Source organism: Ambystoma mexicanum, chromosome 6p (assembly GCF_040938575.1).
Source record: "Ambystoma mexicanum isolate Mex_15411 chromosome 6p, UKY_AmexF1_1, whole genome shotgun sequence".
NCBI classification, from domain to species: Eukaryota; Metazoa; Chordata; class Amphibia; order Caudata; family Ambystomatidae; genus Ambystoma; species Ambystoma mexicanum.
In genome coordinates, this window is record NC_090935.1 from 288,297,768 (window position 1) to 288,325,730 (window position 27,963).

Here is a 27,963-nt window from a genome sequence, read left to right on the forward strand (position 1 = left end):
GCTAATAATTTGTGCCTCTATTGTGGACAACCAGGACATTTTATTAGAACTTGCCCGAATACTCCCAAGAAAGGAGCAGGGGTGGATAGAAACAAGGTTGAGTCGGGAAAAGGATTGGGCCGGCCTTAGGGGGAACTCAGGCGACAGGCCCAGACACAACTAGGTTCCCCAATTGGAGTGCAAATACGACAGGGAAAAGAAATTCACATTTGTACATACTGGTGACTTTACTGTTTGCCTGCACTAAGCAGCTAGTGTCGGCAATGGTGGATTCAGGCGCCACTGGTAATTTTATTGACATTGGTTTGGCGAAAAGATTGGGTTTACCATTGAAGGAAAAATCTCAGGTTGAGGGAGTACAATCAGTGGATGGTTCACCACTGGTGTCAGGACCCATTTGTCAACAAACTGAGCCACTTATAATGAGGTGTGAGTCGGGACATACTGAGGAAATTGTCTTTGATTTAATTGCGGCACCTCAATTTGGGCTCATTTTGGGCATGCCATGGTTGCTTAAGCACAATCCCAGGATTGATTGGATTAAGCGGGAGGTGGTTTTTGCAGGAGTGGAATGCGAGAGTCACCTTGAGGAAGAGGTGAGACCCGCATTGTATTTAGCAGATCAAGTGGCAGAACCACAGAGGGTGGGAGCAATGGCTGTGAGTATCCCAAATCAGTACCAAGATTTAGCTAAGGTATTCGACAAAGGGGGAGCAGACAAGTTACCACCCCATAGATCTTATGATTGTGTAATTGATTTGGAACCAGGGGCTAAGTTACCTTGCAGTAGAATCTATGCCTTGACTGAAAAAGAAAACCAGCATTTACGTGACTATCTGGATGACATGTTAAACAAGGGATTTATTAGACATTCCACCTCACCAGTGTCGTCACCCTTATTTTTTGTTCCAAAGAAAGAAGGAACACTTAGGACATGCATTGACTATAGAGCATTGAATAAGGTGACAGTGAAAAATAGGTACCCCTTGCCTTTGATTTCAGTGTTATTAGATCAAGTAAAGACAGCAGTGGTTTACACCAAATTGGATTTAAGAGGGGCTTACCATTTGATCCGTGTGAAAGCAGGGGATGAGTGGAAGACAGCTTTCAGGACTAAGTTTGGTTTGTTTGAATACCTTGTGATGCCTTTTGGTTTATGTAATGCTCCTGCAGCATTTCAATACTTTATGCAGGAAGTGTTGAGTGAGTTTCTAGATCAGTTTGTTATAGTTTATATTGATGACATTTTGATTTATTCATCTTCGGAAGAGCAGCATCGAGATCATGTAAGAGCAGTGTTAAAAAGATTACAAGAACATCAGTTGTATGTAAAACTGGAAAAATGTGCTTTTCATACCACTCAAGTGGAATTCCTTGGTTTTATTTTGACTCCCTCTGGTATTGTGATGGACAAAAGGAAAGTACAAGCAGTTACGGAATGGCCAGCGCCTCAATGCATCAAAGATATCCAATCCTTTTTGGGTTTTGCAAATTTTTATAGGCGCTTTATTTCAAACTTTTCACAAATCGTTACACCTATTACCAAATTATTAAGGACGGCCACTACATTTGATTGGAATTATGAGGCAGAAGTAGCTTTTCAAGAGTTAAAGAAAGCATTTACATCAGCTCCGGTATTGAGACACCCTAATCCGGAAAAACCTTTCCAAGTAGAAACGGATGCTTCCAATGTGGCTGTGGGAGCTATATTGTCTCAAAAGGATGAAGAAGGAGTATGGCATCCTGTAGCTTTCTACTCTCGCAAGCTCACTAGCTGTGAACAAAATTATTCAATCACCGATAAAGAGTTATTAGCAATTAGAGCAGCTTTTTTGGAGTGGCGACATTATTTGCTGGGGGCCAAATATCAGGTTACAGTGGTCACTGATCATAAGAACTTGCAATATTTCAAGACAGTGCATACATTAAGTCCAAGGCAGTTAAGATGGTCACAGTACTTTAATGAGTTCAATTTTGTAGTCACGTTTAGACCAGGAAGAAAAAATGGAAAAGCTGACGCTCTATCTCGGCAGCAACATATGGAAAGCATGATAACCGAAGTTAAAACTATCATTCCTGCGGAAAAGGTAGTAGGAGCAATAATGACTCAGTTACTAAGACAGGTTAAACAGGAAATGAAAGGAAAGGTCAAATTGAAATGGGGAGAGAATCCCGCGGAAAAATTCCACAAGGGTCTTCCATATTATGCAGGGAAATTGTTTTTACCGACGCTCGCTTTACAAAGGAAGGCGATGCATTGGTGTCATAATTCACCTTTAGCAGGACATTCAGGAAGCAAAAAGACACAAGGGTTGCTGGAGAAATATTTCTGGTGGCCAGAGTTAAGACAAGATTCTATTAAATATATTCAAGAATGCGAAACCTGTGTACGCAGTAAGTCAGATCACCAAAAGAAATCAGGGTTACTTCAGCCGCTACCCACTCCGGAGAAGGTTTGGACACATATATCCATGGATTTCATCACTGATTTGCCTCCGGATAATCAGTATGACACAATCTGGGTGGTGGTGGATTATCTCTCTAAACAAGCCCATTTCGTACCTTGTAAAGGTATTCCTGGAGCAGGCAGATTGGCAGAATTGTTTTTACAACATGTGGTCAGATTACATGGTCTGCCTCAAAGTATTGTATCTGATAGAGGTCCACAATTTACTTCCAAATTTTGGCGTGCTTTTTGTAAAATGTTAGGCATGGAGTGTGCTTTGTCCACCAGTTATCACCCACAGACAGACGGACAAACTGAGAGAGTCAATCAGACGCTTGAACAATATTTACGATGTTATTTAAGTGATGGTCGTGAATCGTGGGTACAATCTTTATGGTTGGCTGAGTTCACTTATAATAACACTGAACATGCCTCGTTGGGAATGTCTCCAAATGTATGTTTGTATGGTCAGACACAGAATATGTTACCAGAACATCTACCTGACATGGAGAATATCCCTATGCTTCAGGATAGAAAAGAGTTACTATTACAACTCAGACAGAAAGCACGAGCCAATTTAGATCAGGCTAAGAAACAGTATAAGAAATATGCCGACAGAAAAAGGCGGGAGGCTCCTCAGTATAAAGTGGGGGATAAGGTATGGCTTTCGACACACAATCTGCCTTTAAAGGGACCCCGGAAATTTGCCCCCAGGTTTATTGGCCCCTACAAAATTGTGAAATGTATTTCTACAGTGGCATGTAAACTAAAGTTGCCTCACATGTTAAAGATACATCCAGTGTTCCATGTGTCTCTGCTTAAACCCGCAGCTCCGGGAACACGAGTACAGAGACCACCAGCAATTATTAAGGATGGGCAGACAGAATATGAAGTCAAGAAGATACTGGACTCAAGATGGAAACAGAAGCAGTTATGGTATCTCATACAGTGGGTAGGATATGGACCTGAGGATTGTTCATGGGAACCGGCCAGTGCGGTGCATGCACCTAGATTGGTTCGACAGTTTCGTTTGCAGCAGGCAAAGACAACAAAACTTGGGAGAGGCCCTGAGAGAGGAGGTACTGTCAGGAATCTGTGGAAAGGCCGAGGACGGCGCTTGGTGCTTGGCAGGAGGAGATAAACTACATTTCCCATTAGGCTTTAGGAAGAGTGTAGTTCTCCTTTATCGCGCGCGGCACAAGCTGCTCATTAGCAGCAACTGTTAAAACCCGCCGCCGCCCGTGCCTCGCTGCAGGTAATTACTGATTATCAGCATAGGCGGCAGCAGTGTAGGAGCAGGCATGTGGGAGCATATCCGACGCCGAAGGACTTATTAAGCTTCCCTTCTCCCCGGGCCTCGACGGTAACGCTGAAGAACTCCAGAAAGTCTGTCGCTTGCTGCGGCGGTGAAGCTGTTCTTACTACCCAGTGTTGGGCCTCGCTCTTCAGGGTCCGGATGTCCTTGTGAGGCATCCGGGCCATCAGTTAAGTTTTTTTGGACCTCGGTGCTCACATACTGGGGTTATAATATGTTGATGTTCATGTAGTGATTTATTATCCAATATGCAGTGAGTGTGTGAGGTAACACGCTCTAGGATACACGTCCCACTTGATACACGCCATGTGAGAGGAAACATGTTATAAGAACTCAGGACTGATAAAACCGTGCTCATTGGGCAGATTATCCTAATGTGTATGTAATTGGAATAGTCTTTGGAGTCCACTTATCACAAGGGCCTGTTATGTGTTATGTTTGGTCCCAAGACTCTGTTTGTGGTTCATTGTGCCCAATGGGCCATGTTTGTGCCATTTGTGTCTAAAACATGTTATGTTCAAGGTCTGTGTTCTAGGAAGACTTGTAAAGCCACCATGGTTATAATGTAGCATGTTTACTTCAGGAATAAGAGATTAGCTAGGTGATTTAGAATTACGGTTTCAGGTACAGGTTGCTGTTGGATGTATTGGTTTGTTATGTTCCCCTCCTTTCCTTTGTGACTCCATCCCCTTTCCCTAACTCCATCTTCCCCCCATTGGCTGCCACGTGGCTCCCTGTGATATACGTTCAGGTGCCCGTGCCAACCACGGTGGGAGGGGTCAATCTATTTGGCTTCTGTGGTTCGGAGGAGGGGATCGAGATCCCTACTCCATATAAGTTTGACAGATGCGCTTATGCGCTAAGGGCCTTTCCTCGAATTACACACTGACGTGCAGATTTTTCACGTGCCAAATCACTCCGTATCAAGCTGGCCACGCGTAAGCACAAGGAAGACCACGCTCCTGCCCAGAAGGCCGAACTACTGCCCCCCAGAGCCCCGAGCACGCTCCCACCTGCCATCTGCTGATGCCTGACTGCCTGCTGCCCACGTGCCCTGCCATTTGCTGCCTGCACATCAGCCAGGGGTGCTGTTGCTGTGACCACCCCTGCTGGAACCGAAGACTCCCGACTGGGATTCCATCGCGCCACAGCCCAGCCCCAGGACCCAGTTGCCCACCCACTCCTGCCTCTGCGGTTGTCATGTCGGGGCAAACACATCTGAGACCACTGACAATCCCCGGCCAGAGAGGCAGAGGGGCACCAGCTTCAGTGCCACCGAAGTTGGTGTCCTGGTGGAGCAAGTCCTGGGGCATTATGATGCCCTCTTCGGAAGTTCCTGCACCGACAAGGAAGGACGGACTCGGATCTGGACTGACATCGTGACTGCCATCAACGCGGAGGGGGTGGCAGTCCGCGACTTACAACATGTCAAGAAGCGCTGGGAGGACTTCAGGTCCAGGACCCTGAACAAGGCCCGGCGCCTCTTGAAGGCAGCGGATGCCATGGGGCGGCCGGGGCCACTTGTCGGAAGAACAGATGAGGGTCCTGGAACGCATATCCCCAGCACTCCACGTCCAGGTCCTTGAGAGGCAGACCCGTCTGGAGTCGAGCGGTAAGTGTACATGCATCCTGATTGTGAGATGTGCGTGTGGTGATTTTTCAGTAGTGTGCAGGTTGCACATCTGTTTGAATGGGGTCGAGTATGGGTGGGGTGTACAGGGCCGTGGGGCTAACACATGCGAGGGTTGGAATGTATGAGACATGGATGGTGCTTGTGTGTGTAGGCTTGCATGCTAAATGCAGTTGTGTGGGCACACATGTTTGGATGAATGTGTATGTAAGTAGACATGTCCGTGATGTCACGCATGTATGTTGTTTTCGGCTGCATGTATCAGCACTGTGTACATGTGCATGTGTGTGTATTTGACAAGGGTGCAACAGTGATGCAACATGGATGCATGTGACAGCGGTATGTGGAAGCCTGATCGGCAGATGTGACATGGATGCCCATCTGAACACTGCGACACTTGGCAGAGGTGTACACATGCATGCAAGTGTGGTGGTGTGTGTACATGTGCGGTGCACTTCCTGTGTTGCATGTGATGTCTGGCTCACCTTTGCCTGCTCATGCTGTTGTATGTGTATGGATGGTGCTGGCAGTTGCGATATGGCTGTGGTATGGCTCATGAGTGCAAGTTGAAATGACATGTGTGTTGGGGATTGTGATGACATGTCTGAGGTTTGCCAATGCCACTCATGTACAACTGTCATGTGTGTATTTTTCCATTGTACAGTGCCCTGATGCCTGTGTTTTATTTCTCCCTGTCTGCAGCGTCAACTGATGAAGAGGGCAGAGAAGGTGCTGTGGAGCACAGCGGCGGGGATCCCACCGCCAGCCCGAGACGCAAGGCCCGGCTCCCCTCCCATGTTGTCATCTCGTCGGGGAGTGAGTCCGGTGCCGCGTCCCAGGCCGCAGCTGCCGGGGGGAGGTCCAAGAGGCGGAGGTTGGAGTTGGACTCCTCGGCAGCAGAAGGGGCAGCTGGGACCCCACAGGGCCCAACGGGGGAAGATGGCACGGAGTCATCCAGGTTGGTGGGGGGTTTGGTGGAGGAGGAGGCCGTGCAAGCAACAGAGACGGTGTCTGGAGGTGAGGATCCCACTGGTGCTAGTGGTGCAGTGCAGGACCAGGGACAGGAGGCAGCACAGGCCGCCGCGGAGGTGCCTGTGTGCAATCCTGTCCCTGATCCTGTCCCTGCATCATCTTGCACCAGCAGGGATGCCTACGTCCAGACCTGCTTTCAGGCAGGGGATGAGCTCACGTCAACTGGCCTTCCTCTGCCTGCGGACGTGGCTATCCGGGTCCGGGTTGAGCCTGTTCTGAGTTGTGTGGCGTTGCGTCAACGGGCCATGCGAGGTGACCTGCAGTCTTTTCATGAGGAGACTGCACGTCATCTCGAATGGCTCGTTGACCTCGTCAGCCTGCTGGGACAGGTCACCCAGGCCGGATTCCTCCGTATGATGGGGCTTGCTACGACCCCCTCCTCAACTGAACCCCCTACGCGCCTGTCGTCCTCCGTGCCATCTTCCCACCCATCAGTCACCTGGGTGCCCTGTGGAGCTGCCTCTGACGGTGCGGCCAGGCTGTTGGAGGAGGCATCCCTGCCACAGTCGGGAGTCGGACGTCCAGCAGGGGTGGCCACATCAACGACTGCACCCCAGCCGGCGGAGGATGTGCAGGCAGCAGGAGGCAGTGCACGGGCAGAGGCGCAGCAGCAGCAGCAACGTGGTGGGCGCCATGAAGGCTCGGGGCCTTCAACATCGGAGGGGCAGGCATCGGCCGGAGGACAGGAGGACCCAGGACAGAGAGTGTCTTCCGTGTGGCAGCGGTTGGGCCACGCCATAGATGCGGAGCGGCAGCGGGCGGAAGAGGCACGGCTCACAATGGTCAGGGCGGAGAACTCCATGTGGAGGGCCCTGAGGCGGGCCGAGTGCCTCGAGGCAATCCGCAGGGGTTTGGAGGTGGACACGGCGATGCACCTGCGGACCCTCGGGGCCATGGAGGAGGACCGCCTCCGGGACATTGAGCAGGAGTTCAATGATGCCCTGGCCCGGGACATCCACAAGTGAGCCGTCAAACTAGCCCGCTGCCCTTGTACATAGTTATGTAGGTAGTGTTAGGTTTCATTTTTTTTGGATTTATTTTGGACCTTTCGGGCATTGGCCACATTTTTGTATATAGTTTATTTTATTAGTTAGTGTAGTTAGATAGGTTTCCTTTCTTTTGTTGGGATAATGGACCCTGGCTTGTTCCCATGTACATAGTTCACTGTTGGATTGTATTTTTCTTTTACATTTTAACCATGGAGCAATGGCTTTCTTTTTTATTTCCCATTGGATTTTGTTTTGTGGACAGAGACTTTGGACACCATTACTTTGGAATTTGATTTTTGGTTTTGCTTTTTTTCACGGACATGCTTCTTTTCATTTTTGTACATTCACATTTCTGTTTCTTTATTTTTGATTCTATTTATGTTTCCTTTAATACATATTTTTTTAGTGAACTTCAATGTGTGGTATCTCATTGGTTTCATGCATTTCATGATATGGGTTTTGAGATTCACTGACACCCATTGGGTGTTTGTGAGGGAAATGTGTTTGTTTCGGAACTTGCAATTGGTGTTCTGTGATGTAATTGCCAATTATGAGTGGGTGGATGCAATACTCGGGTGGTAGTTTTGCATTTGGAGGCTGACCATAGGGACCAGGGATCTAGATTGTGATGACATGTTGGCTGGGGAACATGAGTTGGACATGGGTGGGGGCCTGCTGGCAGGTGCCCCACAGTGCTGGGGGGAGGGAGGGTGGGAGACATGGGTGGGGGCCTGCTGGCAGGTGCCCCACAGTGCTGGGGGGTGGGGGAGGGTGGGGAACATGAGTTGGACATGGGTGGGGGCCTGCTGGCAGGTGCCCCACAGTGCTGGGGGGTGGGGAGGTGGGAGACATGGGTGGGGGCCTGGTGGAGGGTGCCCCTGCACTGCTTGGGGGTGGAGGTGGTGGCTTGACATGGGTGGGGGCCTGGTGGAGGGTGCCCGTGCACTGCTGGGGGGCGGGGGTGGTGGGAGTCATGGGTGGGGGCCTGGTGGAGGGTGCCCCTGCACTGCTGGGGGGTGGGGGTGGTGGGAGACATGGGTGGGGGCCTGGTGGAGGGTGCCCCTGCACTGCTGGGGGGTGGGGGTGGTGGGAGACATGGGTGGGGGCCTGCTGGCAGGTGCCCCACAGTGCTGGGGGGTGGGGGTGGTGGGGAACATGAGTTGGACATGGGTGGGGGCCTGCTGGCAGATGCCCCACAGTGCTGGGGGGTGGGGGGGTGGGGAACATAAGTTGGACATGGGTGGGGGCCTGCTGGCAGGTGCCCCACAGTGCTGGGGGGTGGGGGGGTGGGGAACATGAGTTGGACGTGGGTGGGGGCCTGCTGGCAGGTGCCCCACAGTTCTGGGGGGTGGGTGGGTGGGGAACATGAGTTGGACATGGCCGGGGGCCTGCTGGCATTTGTGATGTCATCTTTGATGTCCTGGGTGTTAGTCTTAGCAGTGCACGGTGGTGGCGCGAGTTATGGTTGCTTAGCTTACCATAACTGGTGAATTTCAAGGGTTTTTCGGTTTTACTTGGAACCATAACGTCCCTTTAACAAAGTTAAGCCATGTAGTTATGGTTAAGTTGCTGTTTCCATAGGAAGAGCACTTCTTGGGCGGGTTATAACTTCGCTCCCCATGGACTGATCCTCACCAAACTTTGCAAAAATAAGTATTTGGGTCACTCTGATTTTTTTGCAAAGTTTGGTGAGGATTCGTCCAGGGGGGGCAAAGTTATAGGGGGGATCCCAAAACTTTTTTTTTTCCCAACTGAATTTTTTTTTAGACTGAATGGGAAAAAAAATGTGCTCGCGTCTACAGCCCAAACCGCTAGACGGATTTTCACCAAATTTGGACCAGGAGCAGCGGCTTGGTCCCGAAAGCGTGCTTTTGCAAATTTGGTGAAAATCCATCCAGTAGTTTTTTTTAAAAAATGACCAAAAAGTAGGTAAAAAAAATTAGTGATATCTGTGATCGGTCCGTGGACACACTTCCCTGTTCGCTCCGCGGACAGGACAGTGATTGGGCCAGCAGCTTGCGTGATGTCCGCTGACATCTGACGTGCTCTCTCATTGGATGCGGTGAAAGCGTGCAGTGCGTCTGGCTTCAGAGACACCCGCCATCTTTCTTTCCCGCATGAGAGGCTTTGTCAGGTCAGCAGGAGCGTGTCTGTCTCCTGTTCCTCCCAACCCCGCTCATGCCCCGTGTCTGCCCCACCCCCGCTCATGGTCCGTGTGTCCTTTCTGTCCCCCCACCCCCGCTCATGCTCCGTGTGTCCCCTGTTCCTCCAGGCCCCCCGCTCACGCCATCGCACACGGTGGCCAGCGGAGGGCCAAGGAGCGGGATCTGCCAGACGAACTCATGTCCATGCAGCATGTCCATGTTTTTATTTGTCCCCCCCACCCCTGCTCATGCCCTGTGTGTCTCTCTCCCTCCCCCCACCCCCCCGCTCATGCCTCGTGTGTCTCTCTCCCTCCCCCCCCCCCGGCTCATGCCCCGTGTGTCTCTCTCCCTCCCCCACCACCCCCGCTCATGACCCGTGTGTCTCTCTCCCTCCCCCCACCCCCTGCTCATGCCCCGTGTGTCTCTCCCCCACCCCCTGCTCATGCCCTGTGTGTCTCTAGCCCTCCCACCCACCCCCCGCTCATGCCCGTGTGTCTCTAGACCTCCCCCCCACCCCCTGCTCATGCCCCGTGTGTCTCTCCCCCCACCCCCCGCTCATGCCCCGTGTGTCTCTAGCCCTCCCACCCAACCCCGCTCATGCCCCGTGTGTCTCTAGCCATCCCACCCACCCCCCGCTCATGCCCCATGTGTCTATAGCCCTCCCACCCACCCCCCGCTCATGTCCCGTGTGTCTCTAGCCCTCCCACCCACCCCCCGCTCATGCCCCGTGTGTCCTTCCTGTCCCCCCACCCCCGCTCATGCTCCGTGTGTCCCCTGTTCCTCCACCCCCCCCACTCACGCCATCGCACACGGTGGCCAGCGGAGGGCCGAGGAGCGGGATCTGCCGCACAAACTCATGTCCGTGCGGCATGTCCATGTTTTTGTTTGTCCCCCCAACCCCCGCTCATGTCCGTGTGTCTCTCTGCCTCCCCACACCCTCGCTCATGCTCCATGTGTTTCTCTCCCTCCCCCCATCCCCGCTCATGCCCCGTGTGTTTCTCTCCCTCCACCCACCCCCCGCTCATGCCCCGTGTGTCTCTAGCCCTCCCACCCACCCCCCGCTCATGCCCCGTGTGTCTCTAGAAATCCCACACACCTCCCGCTCATGCCCCGTGTGTCTCTAGCCCTCCCACCCACCCCCGCTCATGCCCAGTGTGTCTCTAGCCCTCCCACCCACCCCCCGCTCATGCCCCGTGTGTGTCTCAATACTCCCCCCACCTCTGCTCATGCCCCGTGTGTGTCTCTCCCCCCCCACCCCCTGCCCCGTGTGTCTCTCCCCCCACCCCCTGCTCATGCCCCGTGTGTCTCTAGCCCTACCACCCACCCCCCGCTCAAGCCCCGTGTGTCTCTAGCCCTCCCCCCACCCCCTGCTCATGCCCTGTGTGTCAACCCCCCACCCCCCGCTCATGCCCCGTGTGTCTCTAGCCCTCCCCCCGACCCCCGCTCATGCTCTGTGTGTCTCTAGCCCTCCCCCCACCCCCTGCTCATGCCCCGTGTGTCTCTAGCCCTCCCACCCAACCCTGCTCATGCCCCGTGTGTCTCTAGCGCTCCCACCCACCCTCCGCTCATGCCCCATGTGTCTCTAGACCTCCCACCCACCCCCCGCTCATGCCCGTGTGTCTCTAGACCTCCCACCCACCCCACGTTCATGCCCCGTGATTCTCTAGCCCTCCCCCCACCACCTGCTCACGCCCTGTGTGTCTCTCCCCCCACCCCTGCTCATGCCCCGTGTGCCTCTATCCCTCCCGCCCACTCCCTGCTCATGCCCCGTGTATTTCTATCCCTCCTGCCCACCCCCCGCTCATGCCCCGTATGTCTCTATCCCTCCTGCCCACCCTCCGCTCATGCCCCGTGTGTCTCTATCCCTCCCGCTCACCCCCCGCTCATGCCCCGTGTGTCTCTATCCCTCCCACCCACCCCCCGCTCATGCCCCGTGTGTCTCTCCCCTCCCACCCACCCCCTGCTCATGCCCCCTGTGTCTCTCCCCTCCCACCCACCCCCCGCTCATGCCCTGTGTGTCTCTCCCCTCCCACCCACCCCCCGCTCATGCCCTGTGTGTCTCTCCCCTCCCACCCACCCCCGCTCATGCCTCGTGTGTCTCTCCCCTCCCACCCACACCTGCTCAAGCCCCGTGTGTCTCTCCCCTCCCACCCACCCCCGCTCATGCCCCATGTGTCTCTCCCCTCCCCCCACCCCCTGCTCATGCCCCGTGTGTCTCTCCCCTCCCCCCACAGCCCGCTCATGCCCCGTGTGTCTCTATAACTCCAACCCACCCCTGCTCATGCCCCGTGTGTCTCTCCCCTGCCCCCCACCCCCCGCTCATGCCCTGTGTCTCTATCCAGAAGCACCCACCCCCCGCTCATGCCCCTATCCCTCCCACCCACCCCCCGCTCATGCCCCGTGTGTCTCTATCCCTCCCACCCACACCCCGCTCATGCCCCGTGTGTCTCTATCCCTCCCACCCACCCCCCGCTCATGCCCCGTGTGTCTCTATCCCTCCCACCCACCCACCCCCTGCTCATGCCACATGTGTCTCTCCCCTCCCACCCACCCCCTGCTCATGCCCCGTGTGTCTCTCCCCTCCCACCCACCCCCTGGGTCTCTCCCCTCCCACCCACCCACCGCTGATGCCCTGTGTGTCTCTATATCTCCCACCCACCCCCTGCTCATGCCCCGTGTGTCTCTATCCCTCCTACCCACCCCCGCTCATGCCCCGTGTGTGTCTCTCCCCTCCAGCCAACCCCCCACTCATGCCCTGTGTGTCTCTCCCCTGACCCCCCACCCCCCTGCTCATGCCCCGTGGGTCTCTCTGCTGTTACCCCCCACCCCCCGCTCATGCCCCATGTCTCTCTCTCCTGTTACTCCCCACCCCCTCTCATGTCCCGTGTCTCTCTCCTGTTACCCCCCACCCCCCCTCTCATGCCCCGTGTCTCTCTCCTGTTACCCCCACTGCCTCTCATGCCCCGTGTCTCTCTCCTGTTGCCCCCCACCCCCGATCATGCCCCGTGTCTCCCTGCTGTTTCCCCCCACAGCCCGCTCATGCCCCGTGTGTCTCTATAACTCCAACCCACCCCTGCTCATGCCCCGTGTGTCTCTCCCCTGCCCCCCACCCCCCGCTCATGCCCTGTGTCTCTATCCAGAAGCACCCACCCCCCGCTCATGCCCCTATCCCTCCCACCCACCCCCCGCTCATGCCCCGTGTGTCTCTATCCCTCCCACCCACACCCCGCTCATGCCCCGTGTGTCTCTATCCCTCCCACCCACCCCCCGCTCATGCCCCGTGTGTCTCTATCCCTCCCACCCACCCACCCCCTGCTCATGCCACATGTGTCTCTCCCCTCCCCCCCACCCCCCGCTCATGCCCCGTGTGTCTCTAGCCCTCCCCCCGACCCCCGCTCATGCTCTGTGTGTCTCTAGCCCTCCCCCCACCCCCTGCTCATGCCCCGTGTGTCTCTAGCGCTCCCACCCACCCTCCGCTCATGCCCCATGTGTCTCTAGACCTCCCACCCACCCCCGCTCATGCCCGTGTGTCTCTAGACCTCCCACCCACCCCACGTTCATGCCCCGTGATTCTCTAGCCCTCCCCCCACCACCTGCTCACGCCCTGTGTGTCTCTCCCCCCACCCCTGCTCATGCCCCGTGTGCCTCTATCCCTCCCGCCCACTCCCTGCTCATGCCCCGTGTATTTCTATCCCTCCTGCCCACCCCCCGCTCATGCCCCGTATGTCTCTATCCCTCCTGCCCACCCTCCGCTCATGCCCCGTGTGTCTCTATCCCTCCCGCTCACCCCCCGCTCATGCCCCGTGTGTCTCTATCCCTCCCACCCACCCCCCGCTCATGCCCCGTGTGTCTCTCCCCTCCCACCCACCCCCTGCTCATGCCCCCTGTGTCTCTCCCCTCCCACCCACCCCCCGCTCATGCCCTGTGTGTCTCTCCCCTCCCACCCACCCCCCGCTCATGCCCTGTGTGTCTCTCCCCTCCCACCCACCCCCGCTCATGCCTCGTGTGTCTCTCCCCTCCCACCCACACCTGCTCAAGCCCCGTGTGTCTCTCCCCTCCCACCCACCCCCGCTCATGCCCCATGTGTCTCTCCCCTTTCCCCACCCCCTGCTCATGCCCCGTGTGTCTCTCCCCTCCCCCCACAGCCCGCTCATGCCCCGTGTGTCTCTATAACTCCAACCCACCCCTGCTCATGCCCCGTGTGTCTCTATCCCTCCCACCCACACCCCGCTCATGCCCCGTGTGTCTCTATCCCTCCCACCCACCCCCCGCTCATGCCCCGTGTGTCTCTATCCCTCCCACCCACCCACCCCCTGCTCATGCCACATGTGTCTCTCCCCTCCCACCCACCCCCTGCTCATGCCCCGTGTGTCTCTCCCCTCCCACCCACCCCCTGGGTCTCTCCCCTCCCACCCACCCACCGCTGATGCCCTGTGTGTCTCTATATCTCCCACCCACCCCCTGCTCATGCCCCGTGTGTCTCTATCCCTCCTACCCACCCCCGCTCATGCCCCGTGTGTGTCTCTCCCCTCCAGCCAACCCCCCACTCATGCCCTGTGTGTCTCTCCCCTGACCCCCCACCCCCCTGCTCATGCCCCGTGGGTCTCTCTGCTGTTACCCCCCACCCCCCGCTCATGCCCCATGTCTCTCTCTCCTGTTACTCCCCACCCCCTCTCATGTCCCGTGTCTCTCTCCTGTTACCCCCCACCCCCCCTCTCATGCCCCGTGTCTCTCTCCTGTTACCCCCACTGCCTCTCATGCCCCGTGTCTCTCTCCTGTTGCCCCCCACCCCCGATCATGCCCCGTGTCTCCCTGCTGTTTCCCCCCACCCCTGCATGCCCCGTGTCTCTCTCCTGTTACCCCCACCCCTCTCTCATGCCCTGTGTCTCTCTCCTGTTACCCCCCACCCCCCTATCATGCCCCGTGTCTCTCTCCTGTTGCTCCCCACCCCAGTCATGCCCCGTGTCTCCCTTCTGTTGCCCCCCACCCCCCGGTCATGCCCTGTGTCTCTCTGCTGTTGCCCCCCAGCCCCCGGTCATGCCCCGTGTCTCTCTCCTCTTACCCCCCACACCCCTCTCATGCCCCGTGTCTCCCTTGTGTTCCCCCCACCCCCGCTCATGCCCCGTGTCTCCCTGCTGTTGCCCCCCGCTCATGCCCCATGTCTCTCTCATGTTACCCCCCCACCCCCTGCCCCATGTCTCTCTCCTGTTGCCCCCACCCCCCGGTCATGCCCCGTGTCTCCCTCCTGTTGCCCCCCACCCCCCGCTCATGCCCCGTGTCTCTCTTCTGTTACCCCCCACCCCCCTCTCATGCCCCGTGTCTCTCTCCTGTTACCCCCACCCCTCTCTCATGCCCTGTGTCTCTCTCCTGTTACCCCCCACCCCCCTATCATGCCCCGTGTCTCTCTCCTGTTGCCCCCCACCCCAGTCATGCCCCGTGTCTCCCTTCTGTTGCCCCCCACCCCCCGGTCATGCCCTGTGTCTCTCTGCTGTTGCCCCCCAGCCCCCGGTCATGCCCCGTGTCTCTCTCCTGTTACCCCCCACACCCCTCTCATGCCCCGTGTCTCCCTTGTGTTCCCCCCACCCCCGCTCATGCCCCGTGTCTCCCTGCTGTTGCCCCCCGCAAGGGAAACTATTGCTCTGTTTCAAAGCTGCTACTAAACCTGAGGAACTAGTAAACCAGTTGGAGCGACTAATACGGAGAGAGATAAGCCAAAGATTACATGCTACAACATTGGCACAATACTTTAAAGCACAGAGGATACCAAGGGGCCTAAGGATAGATTTGGAGCCAACCCTATGTAAAGAAAGCCCAGAATTTGTCAAACGGTGGAGACTCATAATGAACAAGTGTTCCCTAGATCTAATCCTTTTAACAATAGAAGAATTATCAAAATCCTTAACATCTATTGAACAGGATCTAGAACATACCACAAAATCTTTAGCCGGATTTATTACCAGAGACGAGTTGTCAGCATTACTAGAAGAAATAAATAACAAATTGGATAATTATAAAAAGGAAATTGAATCCAAAAAAATACGAAAATTCAGGAGGGACTACAAATTGGACATAGTGTACACGTGGAAAGAGTATTACCAACAAAAAGATAACACCAGAGGGACAAGACATGGGTGGAACAATAGGAAGAGAAGAGATCCGAATCCAAACACTCAATCATGGGACGGAACATCAAGAAACCGCCGGGAGGAAGGAACAAACAGAGAGTGAAGAAAATAGAGGAAATAGCCAAGTACCTACAACTTCAAAGCAAACGGCTGAAAACACAATACCTGTGTATTCTTTTTTAGACCGGCTTCGTGCCGAAGAGGGAAAAAGAAAAAATCCATCAAGAAAAGTCAACTTACAACATAAGAAAACCTAGTTATAAATATATCCAACTATCAGCTTACAGATTCTGAGAAAAAAACATTACAGAAGGGTATTTCATTTGTCCCAATGTACAACTCCTCATTACTCAAAGAGAAGATAGATTTTTTCAAATTGACCCGGAAGATGAAACTAAAACTTTTCTTTGACTCTATTGAGATGCAAGAAGTAACACCACCTAATGAAAATTTGGAAATGAAACCTCAGAGTACATTTAACCCCCAAATACAAAATCCAGTGATGGAAGCATTCCAAAAAGTTGTATTAAAGGACTTACAGACAGTAAGATTCAAAAGCAAAAGGAACTTTAATCTACGAATAGAGAAAAACAAGTACTAACTAATTTGTGGCAAAATCCCGATATTATCCTTAAACCTGCGGACAAAGGTGGTGCTCTTGTGATTATGACAAAAACAGAAGGGAGCAGGGAGACTCTATACTCTGGACCAGAGTATTGTAGTGCCACAAGAATCCGGAAAAAATGTCCAGAGAACAAAACTAAATTACTTAAAGGTTGTATCAATTTTATTTAATCGTGATACAAACATTTAGCAAATAATCGATTAATGATATAATACTTTAAAGAACAAATTATTTCATATCACAGCAAAAGGGGGTACATCTAAAACATGGCTAAAGTTCAACCATCAACCAAACCATTCGTAGTGCAACATTCAATCCATACAACATTCATCGTGACAATCATCCAAACAACAATAGTTAAAAAGAACAATAGCTAAAAAAGACAAGATAACATTACTCCATAGTGGGGAGTGACCACAATCATCTCAGCCCAACTAATAGTTTTAATATGTGTTATTTTGATTTTATAGGAGCAGAGGAACATGCAAAACAGTCTATCACAAGGGCAGATCTAGGGGTAACCATGTAGTGTAGATCACATCCCTTGGAGGAAAAACTCAACCGGTTTCGACGTAGTATGTCTAATGCACAACGTCTTCATCAGGAGGTATGGAACAGTAGACTCACACAGTCAACCAAGTACTGGTGTGAGAGATGAACAAGTTGTCTGTTCTAGGAACAATGGGTCCTACCGAGAGCTATGGTGGTCCATAAGCTGTGGGGCCAGAGACACTGTGTACCGTGGCAAAATTCGTCGTACAATGTGATGAAGGGCCCTGCTGGGCACAAGGTACGAACAGAGGGCTCAGTTCGAATAAGCAGGCCTGGGTGAGCTACTTGGTTTCAGGATGCGCTGATGGGAAAAATCCCCATAATTGTGCAAGCGGCGATCAGTACGCTAGTCAGAGGCGGCACTCGCACCTCTTGTGATTATGGACATCAATCGATATAAAGCAGAGGTGGAACGACAACTAAATGACCAGGATACATACTTGGAAGTGTTCCAGGACCCGACAGAAAAAATAAGGGAGATAATAAAGCCAACACTGGAAGAAGCAGAAATAGATGAGATCATAACAAACAAAACCAAGATGTTTCTAATGAATACCCATCCAATCATGGCGGTCATATATATATTACCGAAAATTCACAAGAACCTCGAGAACCCACCAGGAAGACCCATCATTGCAGATAAAAACAGCCTATTAGAGCCACTGGCACAATATGTGGATACATTAATTCAACCTTTAACACAGAAAGCGACTACCTATATCAAAGACACAAATCACTTCTTAGCAATATTGAAGTCTATCAAATTTGAAGAATCCACAGACATTTTATTCACAATGGATGTGACGAGCCTCCATACGAACATCAATCATCAGGGAGGGCTCGAAGCCATGGAAATTACTGAAGATCACATTGAACAATAACTACTTTATGTTCGAAGATCGGTACTTTATTCAGATCTCAGGAACATCTATGGGGGCTGCCATGGCCCCAAGTTACGCAAACACCTATATGACATATTTAGAAGAATGATTTGTACTACAAAACCCGAGATGGAAGAACAAACTTAAATGTCTAGTGAGGTTCATAGATGACCTGTTTGGAATCTGGAAGGGATCAGTGGACGAGTTAAATGAATTCTTCACATACATGAATACGATCACACCAAGAATTAAATTTACAGACAAATTCAGTCAAACATCAATTGAGTTTCTGGATGTTAAGGTTTACCTAAAGGACAACAAACTGGAGACAACAATCTTTACGAAAACCACCGATAGAAACAGTTTATTACTGGCATCAAGTTTCCATCCCAAGAAAACAATAGAAAGCATTCCCTTAAATCAGTTTCTGAGATACAGAAGAATTATATCAAATGAGGAAGAGTATGAGATCAAAGCAAGAGATCTCACGAAAAACTTCTTGGAAAGGGGGTACAGTTCAGACACAGTATCTAGACATGCAGCCAAAGTCAAAGGAACATCAAGGACAGAAGCAATGCTACCGAGAATAAAGAATACAGCTACTGAACTGGTCTATGTAACCACGTACTCACAACAGAGCAATTCAATTAAAAGAATCATCACAAAAAATTGGAAATTGTTGGAACTAGATCCCAAACTGGCAGAACTGTTTCCTAAATCACCATTATTTGCGTTTGCTGAAAGCCCATCTATACGAGATCATCTAATGAAATCAGACATTGGACACAAAAAGAAAAATGAAACAATATTCAAAAGAACCATCTCATGTAACAATTGCAATTGCTGTAATAACCTAATCAAAGGTAATGAGATTAGCCATCCCCATAATGGAAAAAGAATCCAACTCCATCACACTTCAACGTGTGATACCAGCAATGTAATTTATGGAATCAAATGTCCATGTGGACTTTATTATGTGGGACTTACAGGACGCAAAGCAAAGACGCGATGGTGTGAGCATAAATCTAACATCAGACAGAAATCAGAAAAATCCCCAGTGGCCCAACATTTTGTGAAAGAAAAGCCCACAATTGCACAAATTAGGTTCATCATACTGGAACATGTGATATTACCCAGGAGGGGAGGTAATCTAAACAAAATGCTCCAACAAAGAGAAATATTCTGGATAGAAAAACTTGATAGCATGTACTCAAGGGGAATGAACATGGAATGGGACCTAAATTGTTTCTTGTGAATTCATCACAAGGCATATCTACCCTGTGAAAAGTTAGAAAGGCCATAAATGATGACGGAAACTGCCTCAGTACGAACTATCAATCCTTGGATAGATTGGACAATGTGGGTGAAACTAATAATTTGAATAAAAGAAACTTAGAGTCATTAATTCTATGCAAACTGTATTAAAACATATGCACAAATGTACTGATCAGGACTTACAACATCCATGAATGTAATGAACGTGGTGATCTGTTATTTAACCATCAGAAAGGTTGAAGATATTGTATTATAATAATTGTCATATATAAGATGTACCAAAATATATTTTGTATGATAACAACACATGGTTAAAGGGTAAATATACCATTGGTTACAACAGTTATGTTTAATCAAGAAAAATTGTAAGTGACACTTCTCAAAAGGATTTATATCAAATGTATTGAATTGGTGGTACATCTGAATATACTGCAATGGATGCTAATGGGCTTAGTTTATGTTGAAAATTATCTGACTGTAAAAGGAAAAGTATTCAGAATTAACAATGCAGGTAATCTTCATTAAACATACCGACTGCACATGGCGAATATGAAAAAGGCCCCCGAATAGACAATATAGCAGACACAACATGTAGGCAATGAGCAAGAACTCATTACATGAAAGACAGTGCAGCAAGTACTTTATTTCCACATGGCGCCTTTAATTACGCCGTGAACCAAAACAGGCAAGTCAGTAGACACACAGCCATAGAGTGGTTGCTTAGCAACCCTCCAATGTAGGACCCAGCATACGGCAATACCATCATTACGGGGAAAAGAACACAGGAATCAAACAGCGGTGAAAACGCGAATGCGAGTGAAACGAAAGTACTCCGTACCGCGAGGGACTCCTTTTGCCCTCGCACATTCATCCACAGTAGGACGAGTGTCCTTTAGCCCACGAGCCTCATGAACAGAGCAAAGGAATCCCCGGAGGGATCTTAACCCAGGAACGCTTATAACATTGGACACAGAACACTGCAACCGCATATATATGAGACGGGTCCCACACCTAACGGTGAGTCTTTTAAACAGCAAAGGTCTTACTTGTTTGCAATATTGATCACAGAGTGGGACTCAGCGCTGAATTTAGTGACTGATCCCACTCGTGATCTCACTACTTTTCACCAAACAAATAATGAATGAAAGAAGCAATATCTGTAATATGGATCACATAGTGGGACTCAGCGCTGATTTTAGCGACTGATCCCACTTGTGATCTGACTACTTTTCACCCAAAGCGCAAATGAAAGAAGCAATGTTAGTATGATTCCCCACAGAATACATGACTGAATCCAGGCTTTTAACTTTATCTCCTATAGTGGTGGAACTCTGAAAATAAGAAGAATGATTGTAGAAAGTAATAGAAACGAATGCAGATATCTGTACACATTGATTTTGCAGAAAAAAGACAGAAAAAATTGATATCCCCACCTGAAGAAGGGCGAACACATTGCCCGAAACGCGTAGTGGAACCCATAGGTTAGAATCCTAAAAGCCTGCAAGAGGGCTTGTGTAAAACTGGGAAAATAAACCAAGGATATCAAGACATTTTGGAACAATTTGACTACAAATGAATGAAGTATTGTTTGTTGAAGAATCATGATGTGATTAAAACTGTAATTGGGAAAAAAAACTATTATTGAAACAGGCATACACGAACAAGTTTGTATATGACAATATAATATGCAATGTGCCTATGATATACTGAATGAGATAACAGAAAATCCTTGTTACGAAAGAAATAAACACACACACACAAGTTTGTGTTTTTTACATAAGCAAGTTGTCATACACGTGAAGTTTATTGAACAATATTTGGCTGTCGTAGTGCAGCACAAAAGTGTGCATCTGTTATGTTTTCCGATACAACGGTTGACCATATACAATTCACTCAGTTTTTTAGTCTGGTAGCACAGGCTTAACGGATTGTACCTAAATATTCAAATTAATTCTCACAGAGACTTAGATTAACATAAAGAAAATATAAACTCAGAGTGCACCTCCTCCACCAAATTTTCTCAAAGCTGCTACTTACAATATTTATGTGTATCACATGATGTGACTGCACCCAAAGGAGAGTGAGTATAATGTATACAAATATGAGCATATACAGAGAAGGTAGAGTAATAAAAAGAAAACTATGAGAAAGTGCTGATAACCCTAATGATTATCTTCATGCACAGAAAGGATTGCACTCTTTCAAGCCTGTGTCTTCCGCTATGTATATGTTTCATATGATTTCACTTGACCCTAAGTCTACAAATATAGTACCTTTTCAATGTTTACTTCCTGACTGTTACTGAAGAAAACTATGTGGTTTAGATATGTCAGTAAAGGAAAAAAAGGGAGAGCCAGCCATGTGATGTCATCAGTGATGTCATCAATGACATTTGTGATGTCATCTTTGATGTCCTGGGTGTTATTGTTAGCAGTGCACGGTGGCGCGAGTTATGGTTGCTTATCTTACCATAACTGCCGAATTTCAGGGGTTTTTTGGTTTTACTTTGAACCATAACGTCCATTTAACAACGTTTTTTCACTGAATTTCATAGGTTTTTAGTAGCGCAACTTAACCATAACGTCCCTTTAACAAAGTTTTTTTACTGAATTTCATAGGTTTTTAGTAGCGCAACTTAACCATAACGTCCCTTTAACAAAGTTTTTTTACTGATATATATATCTATATATATATCACACTTTTATGAAATTGAACAATATCTAGATATCACACTATTAATATCTATGCAATGATCAGCGTTGGGTGATATCACAACAACCAACAATCTCATTAATCATTAGGAGTATGGATGAAAAGAATAAGGTAGCATAGAATAAAACTTTGTGTGTGTTCAATGAAATGCAATGATAGGAAATTAATGCAGCACAGAAATAAAACTTGATATGAAGTCAATCAAATGCAATGTAATCACTCTTTCCCCCTGATACTACTCAATCGCCCCTAATATGCAATATAGAGATGGAAGGAGAGAAAAGTGGTTTCAGGAATATACAATCAACAAATGCAGTTTCAATCCCAATTCCCACCAGCAAGCTTAGAGAAAAACCGGAATGATTTTAAAACGGGTCAATTGCTTTTGAATGTGATTTTAAATTAATGGAAAAAATGCTATAAATTACTTTAATTCTCTATAATGGATTCAGAACTAATGGGAATCACTTTGGGTAGTTGCAGGTAGACACTAGCAATGATGGTGGGATAACTAGCAGATAGAAAACCGAATTCAGAGGTTGAATGCAAGAAATAGCTATTTTATATGGGATGAAATTGAGCCAAAAGCAGAATCGCGGCAAACGTTTCCATGCGCGTTTAGCGCGGTTGCAGCAAAACTATTAGGAGTTGAAATGGATCTGTTTGAAAGCTGAGGATGTTAGCTTCAATATGAAACTAAATTGCGTTCCTATCATGTACGGTTCAGAAGTTATGAAGGTTTTAGTAAAGGTCGATTTTTCTCAAAAAGATTCAAGATTTCAAATGAAAGATGCGCTTTTGAAGATTACGAACAAGGATTGGCTTTACATTAAGGGGTTATGAAGATGCGAGATACCAACAGTACAACAACCAGTCCAGAGGCAACTATGTCTGATATTTGCCCGCTGGGACACTTGCCTTTCTTCAGCAACTATATATTAGCGCAAAGATGATTTATCACTACAATTATCACAGGACTATATGGATGAGAGAAGGATTCAGGATGGACAAAAGAAATTCTACAATGCAGTCTGGATATGATGGAATGGGTGGGATTAGGTTACTTAAGGATTTGAGATTGGCTATGGACAATTCTATGCTAAATACTCACAACTATGGTTAGGCCCGTCAGGATCTGGTCAAAGGGTTTTGGACTGGAATCTGCTAGCCACCGGACAGGATTCAGGCGCTTGGTTCTGCACTCAGCAAGGCACTCTGGTCTCTGCACGGCCTCTTGGACTGGATCTGATGGGTCGGTTCTGGGTCACAGCTCTGCTCTGCTGGTTTGGATCTTTGGGTTCTGGCAAGAGTTCTAGGCAAGAAGCAGAAAAACAGCACAGCCAGGCTGTTGAATTTGTTGTGCCCCTTGGAAGTCTGGGGTTTAAAATCAGGTTGCAAGATTTTAAAGGCCAAGCTGAGAAGGATTCAGCTTTGGAATTGGGCCTTCTGCTTTCAGAGTTCTGGAGTCTGGATCTGGGTTCTCCTGCAGAGCGCTTCACCAGTAAATCAGTTGATGGGTGAATGTGTGAGAAGGAAACCAGTGTGTTATGATGACGCTGTGTTTATGGTCCAGGGAAAAATCTCCCCTTTGTTTCCTCACAGAAAATACCTTTTTCATATACAACATATTTACAATAACACCAACTTGCTAATAATACATATTTACATCGAAATTAAATAAGGCACGTATCTGTCCAAGACCCATCTTCTTAAGAGTTTCGGTTCACAGTTGACAGTTTTTCACGCTTTTGGTTGGTTACCCAGTGTCAGATCTGTACAAATATTTCCACATACATGCGCATAACACTGGGCACAATCCTGTAAATTCTCATATTTCTAGCATCATCACAATTGCTACAATATCAACATTTTTAGTGGTTCAGTCTCTGAACATCGCACAAATTCCAGAGTAGTTTCTACTTGTGAGCACATTTTCATTTTAACAACCTAAAAATTCCAGATTGTTAAAAATTTGGCACAGTTTTCTATGTCTTTTTCTCAAAACTATATTTTCTACTGTTCCAGATACACATTTCAGTCTAGCCCCGCCTCCAAGGTTTGGCTGAGCCAAGAGCAACCTGAGCCTCTTCCTGCCAGCAGCTGGTTTCTGTTGACACCCAAATTTGCATTTCCTTTCAGTTAAGGGAGTCTTTTGTCTCTTGTCAGAGCAACAGGCCAAAGTCCCCTCCCACTTCCTTTCACAACTCTCTGCCAGTTCCTCAGCAGAGAGCAGGGGGAAAGATTCCTTTGTTTGGGAGAAGCTGTGGAATGTCTTTGAAGCCCAGTGTGGGTGGCTTTAACTCACTTTTAAAACAATGTTTAAAATGGTCTTTTTCTAAAATACAATTAACATTTTTAACAAATATAACCACAAATCTCTTGATTCCTGCCTTTTTAAAACATAAGACTGAATTGTATCAACCTATATTGCTTTTGATGGGAGGTCTCTTCTTTTCCATACTTTGATTTTAATGTACAAGTTTAAATGCCAATATAGGTAAATGCCAGCTTCTGACACAGGCGAGCGGCGGTACTGCGCCCATTTCTGACATATTTTTCCTATGCACGCACCTTTGAATGTGGATTTTCTTCTGATGAAATGTGCTCCTGCTGACATTGTGCTTAGGTGGATTCTTTAAATAAAGTGATGTTTAACACCCAACAAGGATGTTGGATCTTCTCTGCTGTTTGAGAATCATTATTTTGCAAATTTAACAGCCAAGGAAAAACAGATTTTTAAAGTAGTTCTGGGTTTCCCTTGCACTGCAGCACTGCTTTTTTTCAAGTAGTTTTATTTGACTCTGTGGGCAGCCAAATTATAGGTTTTAGCAGTGGTCTCCTGTGTTACCACTGTCATAGGCAAAATGGATTGGTGGCCTATTTTTCAGGTTTTCCTACACACTTCTCTGAGATTTTTAGCGCATAGATCTTTTTGGTGGCCAACCTGTTGTTTCTGATGCAAGCAGCACACAGTGATGTTGCAGGGCATAGACTAGTGGGTTAGAACATCCCACAAGCCCCCCTCTTGCAACTTGGCATTGGACGTCCATCAATGGGAAGTCGCAAGACTGGGATGGTCAGTCCCTTTTCTTTTGGTTCCAAAAATGGCAAAGTTCATCATCTTTTCCTCCATCAGGGGTGGATCGACCAGTTCTCCTCGCCCAGTCCTAATGTGAGTCTTGAGCGATACTCTGGGCCCCTTGGATCTTTCCTCCCGGTCCCTGGGTGGTCCTCCTTGGATTTCGTCTCCATGGTTTCCAATCAACTATGGTTTCCAATCCTAGGATGACAAAGAAAAACCATATTTGTAGACATTTCCCCACCACTATGAATGTAGTGGGGCGGACACATACATTTTGATAAATCAGTACACATTGTTCTATTGTAAGTTATGGACTATATATGGAATCATTTATAGTTGGAATTCTAGGGAGCTGGAGTGACCCCCTGTGTTGTTCCAGAAGACTCCTCCATTTGCTGGAGAGTGTGCCTAGGATGGCAACACTTTAGTTGGTTAATATGAACCCACTTATCTTCCCCTTCTGCCAAACTGCCTTTGGGGATGCAGATTTTGTAGGCGACTGGTGAGATTTTGTCTACAATTTCAAAAGGACACCTCCAGCTAGGCAAAAATGTGCACTGTTTGGCCTGGTTCGTTTGGAAATTGTATAAGTAGACCCGGTCTCCTACATTGTATTCTTTCTAGTAGTCTTTAAGTCATAGTGGCTCTTCAGCTGTAGAGACATTGATCAATGTCTGCTCTTGGGTTCTGTAGAGCAGATGCTGGGGAAGCACTATATTGCGTCCAGTCATCAGCTCAAATGGTGACATTTTAGTTGCAGATGAAGGGGTAGATCTGATGCCCATTAGGACAAGAGGTAATCGAATATCCCAACTTGGCCCAGAATCTGCCACAAACCTTTTTAATATGCTCACAATGGTTTTGTTTTATCATTCTACTGCACCACTAGAGGCTAGCCGGTAAGCAATGTGTCCTTTTGACCCCAAGTATCTCCCACATCTTTGCATTACTTCGCAAGTGAAATGGCTACCTCGGTCTGACTCAATCCTTTGGGGTAGTCCAAAACGCGAAAAGAGGTGGTTGATCATCAGGGCAGCTGCTGTTTCTGTCTTGCAATTTGGGGCCAGGAGACATTCCACCCAGTTAGTAAACAAGCATGTCACGGTCAACATGTACTTGTTCCACCTAGAGGAGCGAATCACGGGCCCGATATAGTCGACTTGTAAATCTGACCAAAGCAGTGTCATCCACCTCTTTTGGAGAGGGGCACGGTGTGTGAGGGATGTTGGCTGAAATTGTGCACACACAAGACACCCCTTCAAATATTGGTCGAGTTCCTGCCCCATGTGTGGCCAGTATGCAACCTCTCTTAAGATTTCAAGTGTTGTATGAAACCCCCTTTGACCGGCTGTAGCTGCATCATGGGCGTAACTTAACATTGGGCTTCGGAATGAGGTAGGGACCACCCACTGATCATGGCCATCTAGGAATCTCCTTACCAACAAACCGTCTTGGATTCGGAACATTTTTGGACATTTCATCAACACTCTAAGGTCCTCTTTCCCAGTGTAATCGGTATCCATCAGGGGAAAGTTCTCAGGGTCCTCAATGTGTTGATAAAACTAACCAATTATTGGATCCCTTTTTGGGCTGTAATCAAATCAGCATCTGGGGTCTCCTTGCTCCATTGTGCAGTTGAGAGTTCATTGTGAGCATTTGTCTGGGACCTAGTGATAGCAGTGACCTGGATTTCCCCCAACAGGGACTCGATCTCTAGTAGATCCCCTTGGATGGCTCTGGTTTTGGCCAGCTGATCCGCTAAATCATTTCCAGTTTTGTGTGTTCCCTCTTCTTTAGAATGACCTTTGATCTTTTTCCAGTAGATGGTCATACCATTCGAGGTGACCAGATCATCAATGTTTTGAATTAATTTCCCATGTTTGAAGGGTTTGTTGTTAGCACCTAACATGCCTCTGGTTTTCCCGTTCCGTATACAATCTGAATCTGTGATTATGACCAGTTCGTGGAGTTGATGTTGAACAGCAGTGAGGATGGCTTGATGCACAGCCATCAATTCTGCCACTTGACTACTTCTGGGACCAATCTTGTACCCAGCGGAGGGTTCTGGGGTCTCATTCACCCATGCATTCCCTACGCCGGCCACAAGCTCTTTTTCCCCGTTGTTGTCAACATGGTAGGAGCATCCATCCACATAGACAGTGGGCATTCCCTCACACTTGTCTTCTTCAAAGACTTTGTGTGGGAAATTGAGGTATGCCTCCATGTTGTCCTTGATTTTTAGACTCTCGTCCTCGAGACAGTTTTCTCTGGCACAATCATGCAAATCAGCCAGACCTTGTCCGAGGGGACTGTTCTTGTTTTGGCCATATCTGACCTCCACAGGAAAGCCTTGCATTGACAGAATCCAGGAAGTAATTCAGGAATTACTTACATTTCTGGCCCGGATTATGTCACTTTGGAGATATTGCAGAGGCGGGTGTGGGGTCTTCACTATGATGTGTTCACCCTGGATAAACGAGCGGTAATTCTTCAATGCCCACACCGTTGCCAGGGGTGCCTTCTCACAGTCGTTGAATTTTTCCTCCACAGAGGATAAAGTTTTACTCACATTGGAGATTACTTTATTGACCTTGTCACGCTTTTGATATAATACTGCAGTCAAGCATGCATTTGAGAACCCTGTCTCCAAGAATAACTCCTTGTTTTTGACAGGGTAAGCTAGGCAAGGTGCTTGTGAGAGGCTTATTTTGAGTTTTCTTACTGCCTCGGCTTGTTCTGGACCCCAATCCCACTTCACCCCCCCCTTCAAAAGCTGAATCAGGGGTCATGTGATCTCTGCGTTGTCCTCAATGAACTTTCTACTGTAATTAGTCAGTCCAAGTAGGCTCCTTAGTTCCCGCAGAGTTGTGGGGTCTTTTAACTTCTGGAGTGCTTCCACTTTCTTTTCCTGGAGACAGAAGCCCTGAGGCGTAATGTCATGCCCCAAGAAATTGACACAGGTTCTTGACCACTGTGCATTTTGAAAGGAAAGTTTTGCTCCGGCAGCCCTCAACTGTGTCAGAACATAACGGATCTCCGCTATGTGTTACTCACAGTTGAGCTTTTGATGAGAACATCATCTACATAAGCCAGGTTACCACTTTCACCCAGGTCGGGCATGGCCTTATGTAGAAAAATGTTGAATTAATTGCCGG